Below are 6,485 nucleotides of genomic sequence, written 5' to 3'. Positions count from 1 at the left end.
TTCATGTATGTGCTTCCTGTATTGTTAACTTCATGACAAAGGGGGAAGGAGTCCCCAACCCTTTCATGATGATTTCAAAAAAACCACACCCAACAACATAGAAACACAAATCATCTGCAGAATTGTTAGCTGTTCCCCACTGCTCCCCAATACAGTAATACCTTTGGAACAGGTTTTCCATTCTGGATCGCAAAATTCTCCCTGGAGCAATATAGAAAGTTATTTATTGCACCAGGTACCCATAAATAATAGCATTATTTGTACAACATAGTCTACAAAGGGAACAGCAAACATTTTTAAGCAGCTCAATCCTACCCATGTTTACTCCAAAGTTCAATTATCAATTGGATATGTGATGCAGTACTGTATAACTGTTCTAGGTTTCAAAAGGTTGTTGTTGTTGTTCAGTCGTTTAGTTGTGTCCGACTCTTCGTGACCCCATGGACCAGAGCACGTCAGGCACTCCTGTCTTCCACTGCTTCCACAGTTTGGTCAAACTCATGCTGGTAGCTTCGAGAACACTGTCCAACCATCTCATCCTCTGTCGTCCCCTTCTCCTAGTGCCCTCCATCTTTCCCAACATCAGGGTCTTTTCCAGGGAGTCTTCTCTTCTCATGAGGGGGCCAAAGTATTGGAGTCTAAGCTTCACGATCTGTCCTTCCAGTGAGCACTCATCACGATCTGTCCTGGCTTCCTTTTTTTGTGGGGAAAACAATTACATGGTAAAAGGCCTTTAGTTGGGCAGCATTACAGCAGCAGAACTGCAAGGAAAGGATCCTAAGCATGCTTATTTAAAAATAGGTACGAGTTGTTCATTTTCAAAATAGAAGGGCAAAGCTGTATATTGTTTGTTGGAATTTGAACAGATGTTTGTTAAAATGCAAGTGTGTACATTTCAGATATAAACGTAATATGCTGGGTTTTGGGGTAGATGGTTTTCCCAAGAAAACTCTTCACAAGGCAGTTGGAATGTTTTTCTCTAAAATAAAAGTCGTGTTTCTTCTTTGTGGTCTTTTTGCATTCACGTATATAGGTCCTGTATCTGCACAGAGCAACATCTTTTAGAGCTTCAAAATGGAATCCAGCAATCATCCTTCAAACAGGTGGCCCCTGCACTGTATACAGGCCTTGAGGAATAGGCAACCAACTTAGCACCACCCCATTCACTTTCATGCACTACAGAATTAATGTTTCGCAGCTTTCCTCAACATTTTTTATTCTAATTTGCTGGACGTCCCTGTTACGTTATATATACAGTGGTACCTCAGGTTAAGAATTTAATTCGTTCTGGAGGTCTCTTCTTAACCTGAAACTGTTCTTAACCTGAAGCACCACTTTAGCTAATGTGGCCTCCTGCTGCCGCTGCATAATTTCTGTTCTCATCCTGAAGCAAAGTTCTTAACCCAATGTAATATTTCTGGGTTAGCGGAGTCTGTAACCTGAAGCGTATGTAACCTGAAGCATATGTAACCCGAGGTACCACTATACTAAGTCCCCCCCCCCCCGATGGATTTGGACACTGCGGCCTAGATTACCCCTTTAGCTGCCTGAAAATACAATTCCTCAGATATAAGTACAATAACAACTTAAAAGGAGCCCTGCTGAATCAGACCAAAGGTCTATTTAGCCTACCATCCTATTTTTCCACATACTTACTGGTCTATTTCTCCACTATTGAGAGCAAAAGCTTCCATCTCCCATTCACGGGTGGCTGGTGTCCACTAGACTTGGTGGGGCAATTAAGAAGTCTAAGGTGTGTGGCCAAGTTCTTCCCCCTCCATTATACTTTGGACACTTTAGGAATTGCTGTTCTATAGATAGCACCTAACTAAATGGAAAAAATAGCCTAGTTTTAAGAAGGGTTTCCTGCTCTCCCAAACACTTCTTCTGGGGGGGAAGTTCTGTGGCCACTTGAACACTGCAATTGTATTAATACCTGGCACCTAAGTGTCTTATTATGGCTCAGAAGGGGTGGATTCATACAACAAATACTAGATTACTCAGAACTAAGCCCCACTGAATTCCATGTGGATCACTCCCTGGTAAGTATGAACAGGATTGCAGCCTGGTTAGACTTAAAAGGTGTCACACAGGACTGTTAACAAGGAAAGAAAAGGATTCCATAACTTTCCAGACCTACTGGAAAAGATTATGCCCCTGGCTCAGTGTATTCATTTCTACATCTTTCCCTCCAGAACGCTGAATAAAGTGCAGGGATATTACATGGACTAGGACCTGTGTTAAAATCACCACTCAGCCATAAAACTTACTGTGACCTTTGAGCAGTCTCAACATAACCAGCTATTCTCTGGTACCTGGTATTCAGTAGCAGCTTATAGTCATCACAACTAGGAATAGTCAGATCTATGGATGAGGTTAATCTGCCCTTTCAAGTTGGTGTCCATCTTTCCAGTTGTAAATATGCAGCACGAAAAAACTTAAATTTTGTCTAAAATGTGTCCTTAGGTTTTAGAGATATAAGTAGGAAAGTCCTGGCCAGATATATATACATGCACACATACAGTGTTACATATAATTTATATCCTTTTACCAAAACAAATACATTGCAAGAACAAAATACACTGCAGCACCTTAGAGCTATCAAAATTTTCCTTGCAAGGCAGTTACAAAAATAGCTCAATTATTTTCCACAGTGGCAAACCTTTTACAGTAATACTGAAGTGGTAAGACAAGAAATGTGCGGGGGGTGGGGAGGTGAATTGAAAGAGAAATTGATACCAGGTTATATCAAATTAATGCATGGGGCCTTTGATTAAAGGGATCCGGTTCTCAATCTTATTTCATTCACTGTAAGAGATTTATGTGCCGTCTTTCGGGCTTTAATAAAAAACAGCCGTGGCAAAAGCATGCTGGAGAAACCGCGCAGAGACGAACTGCGAACAGAGAGAATTCGATTACTGCATGTGAAAATACTTTCAATCAAAAGGAAGGCTCTCAGTTGATCGCAGGCCTACCAAGGTCTGCACAGCCCCACCCCTAAACACAGGAGCAAGGTTAGCCAAACGCTACGTCACTTCCAAGGAGCTCCCGTTGGAATCTTACCCTCGCGAACCTTTAGCTGGCGCCTCGCGCGAGAATTGCTAGCTCACGCCAGTCTCTTCGGCCGAAAGCGTTCGGTAATTTCCGTCACCGCCAGACTCAACCAGTCGAGCGATGAACGAATCGATGCTACAGGGGTCCTTGTGGGTTCTATGTGGGGGGAAGAGCACGGGATGTGGGCTCGGGGACAGTGTGGCGGTTGCGGCGAAGCACGCCGCCGAGTATTTCTAGGTGGGGGCTCCGAGGGCCAGCTAGGGGTGCCGAGTTCGATTGTTCTGGCCTGGCCATGGCGCCTCTCCTCCCCCCCGCCATGGCTCCCCGTGTCCCTGCTCCTCTCCTCTCAGTGAGCGAAAGTGGCCGCCGCCGCCGTCCCAGCGCCCGCAGCCGCCGCCTCCTCAGCAGCAATAGCGCGGCCGCCATCTTGGCGAGGCAGAAGCCGAGAGGCACCGCGGCAGGGCACAGGCAGCGCCAGCGCAGCGCGGGGCGAGAGGCCGGCGCCAGAGAGCGGGGCGGGCAGCTCGCAAGCCACCCCCGGCCCAAGCCGGGCCACGCACCAGGTAAGACGCCGGGGCTCCCGGGCCGAGGCAGGGGGCAGCGCCGGAGGGACCCGCTAGGCCAGGTTCCGGCTTCCCCCCCGAACCCAACCCCTCCTTCCCGCTCCCTCCGCAGCGGCCCCGGCAGCCGGGCCTTCTCTTAAAGCGACAGGCCCTGCCGCTCCTCTGGGGCGGAGGGAGGGAGAGCAGGCACACGCGCGCCCCCCACCGCGGAGGGGGCGGGACCCCGGCAACCTCCCCTCGCCCGCAAAACGCTCGCGCGGAAGGAGGGAAGGCGCCCTTGGCGGGGCCCGTGCCGCCCCTCGGCAGCGTGCGGCGCCGGGGTGAGGGTGTGTCGGTCGCACCCAGCCCACGTGCGCGCCCCGCGCTTTGCATGAAGGCGGCGGACGAGGAAACGGGAGCTCAGCGTATGGGCTTGACAGCCCCGCCTTAAGCAGCGTCCCGGTTTAGCCTATAGGATTGCCAACCGCACTGCTTCCTATGCGGTCTGTTAACCATTGGAACGTGCGGTTCGACTCTTTATTCGGTTTTATTTTGGTGTGGTTTGTGGGGGGTTCAGGATTAGTGCTTGCAGATTCCAAGACCCCAGCATACTTGAGCGTCAAACGTAAAACAGAAAATAAAAGTGCATATCGGTTTCGCAATTTTAATCTGAAAATTTCTGTTCGCATGGATTATGTAGAACACGTGCTTAAAAGCTGTAAATGACTTACTGGTCACATGGTAAGTGTGATTTGGTAGTTTGATCTGTGCATCCTGATCACACTCCAAAAGGTTTGGCTGCTGGGTTGTCCTTGGTAACTGGAAGTTAAAGGCTGGCAATCATGGAGGGCTGTTGGTTAAGATTGTGCTGTTTTAACTGGAAGGTCTGGCTAGCTTGTAGCATAACATGATGACGATCACTTCCTTTGCCCTCTGGTTGCAAGCAAACTCTTACATTTCACAAGTGCATTTGTGACAGGTCAGTATGCCTGTGTTCCATACATACTAATAGGAGTGAGTGTTTCTGTTATTTAAAAAACTTCAGTATGCATCTTAATCTTGGCTAATATGCCATCTCCTGCAAGGTTTCTTGGGTAGAAGTAGTGTTTTGACAGAGGAGAGGTAAATATCAGTACAGTCAAACCTTGGTTGTCGAATGGCTCCGTTTTTGAACATTTCGACTCCAAAACGTCAAAAACCCAGAAGTAAGTGCTCCTGTTTCTAATATCTTTTGGAAGCCAAACATCCGAGGTGGCTTCTGCCTGAGTGCAAGAAGCTCTTGCAACCAATCAGAAGTCTAGCCTCGGTTGCTGAACATTTCAGAAGCGAAACAGGCTTCCGGAACCGATAACGTTCGACAAACGAGGTTTGACTGTACTTATTAGTGTACTAAGGGCTGTGATGGTCTGCTTGTAATTAGACCATCACAGTGTATCATTTCCAAATATTGGATATAAATTGTTTGATTCAGAGCAGCTAAATTCGTTCCTCTACTGCAGGGGTAGCTAATCTGCAGGTCTTTAAATGTTGTTGAACTGCAACTCCCATCATCCTCAGCCATCATGGGCAATGGCCAAGGATAATGGGACATGTAGTTCAGCAGTGTCTGGAGGGCCATTCATAAGTTGGCTACCTCTGCTCTGCTGTATCAAAACCAACATGGGGCTGTTTTGACTGGAGCTTGATTGTTTTTCTTCATGCTTTTTAGTGCTTCAGGATTAGAAATGTTATGTTGTTAACATCTTAATTATAGAAGCCAAAAGCAGTCGTTCAACTAGAATATCTTGTACTGCTACTTGAAAAATTAGAATGAGAAAGAACATGTGGCATAGGTTAAAACTTATCACTGCTAAACATTTACATAGTACTTCAGATTTGCAAAGTATACGTTTGCCTTCAAAACAGTTCTGTATTTGGTTGCTAGTTTTACCATTTCACAGATGAGTAATGGAAATGTATGGCCAGATCCTACCTATCTTTTAACCGAAAGTAAGCCCCACCAAGTTTAATAAAGTCAACACAAAAGTAAGTGTTCATAGCAGTATAACCTCAGTATAGTTTTATCCATTCACATAGTCTTTGAAAAAGGTGGAACTTGAACTTCCTTCCCAAATCCAAATCAATAGATTTCCTAGCAATTTTTCCCCTACTCTGTTGTTTAGCAACTATGAATATGTTGTTCTTTGACTTTAGATAGCCACAGATTCAAATCAAAATAAAACTCAACTTTAAAAAGAAGAAGAGTTTGGATTTGATATCCCGCCTTTCACTCCCTTTAAGGAGTCTCAAAGCGGCTAACATTCTCCTTTCCCTTCCTCCCCCACAACAAACACTCTGTGAGGTGAGTGGGGCTGAGAGACTTCACAGAAGTGTGACTGGCCCAAGGTCACCCAGCAGCTGCATGTGGAGGAGCGGAGACGCGAACCTGGTTCCCCAGATTAGGAGACTACCGCTCTTAACCACTACACCACACTGGCTCCCATTTAATCAATTTTAGTTTTTCTGTTTACTGAAACTGATGCAAAATTTAAAGAAAAAGTAAAGTACAGAAGAATATTAAATTAGGATTGATTTATTTCCATAATCTAATGGTAAAAATGCTTTTGCTTTAGTGGAACCCCACACAGTAAACCTAAGACAATTCTGTTCAAGTTAAGCACAGAAGGAACTGACCCAGCGAAGCAAAACCACAAATGTCATGTATTGGCTATGAAGCGACCTATGCACTAGTTTTGTATAAGGGTCAATGGTCTGTGTGACAGATGTGTATATCACTTGTTGTCAACCCTTGGCTGTGTTTTCTACCACACAACAACAAAGTTTACTACATACAATGGTACTTACAACAAACACTTGTGGATTTGTTACAAAGCAGCTCTTCTCTCAGAA

The 6,485-nt window shown here is 45.7% G+C and overlaps 1 protein-coding gene and 1 long non-coding RNA gene across 4 annotated transcripts in view; one reads left to right on the top strand and one right to left on the bottom strand.

The window, feature by feature from the left end:
• Positions 1 to 560: 560 nt before the first annotated feature.
• Positions 561 to 4,346, bottom strand: LOC309344857. Its single transcript, XR_014157911.1, has 3 exons — positions 3,615 to 4,346; positions 3,064 to 3,210; positions 561 to 694 (listed from the first exon to the last, which is right to left on the bottom strand). It is a non-coding gene; the product is annotated as an uncharacterized lncRNA (long non-coding RNA).
• The window catches only part of INO80 (INO80 complex ATPase subunit), a 57,504-nt gene continuing 54,498 nt past the window's right edge, over positions 3,480 to 6,485 (top strand). For all 3 annotated transcript variants that reach the window (XM_081858406.1, XM_081858405.1, XM_081858404.1), the window contains exon 1: positions 3,480 to 3,617. The gene's annotated coding sequence lies outside the window, so the exon portion shown is untranslated. The remainder of the gene's footprint in view (positions 3,618 to 6,485) is intronic.

Source organism: Podarcis erhardii (assembly GCF_964252035.2).
Source record: "Podarcis erhardii genome assembly, chromosome: 1".
NCBI classification, from domain to species: domain Eukaryota; kingdom Metazoa; phylum Chordata; class Lepidosauria; order Squamata; family Lacertidae; genus Podarcis; species Podarcis erhardii.
The sequence above is the reverse complement of the archived record's forward strand: the minus strand, read 5'-3'. Positions and strand labels throughout refer to the sequence as shown.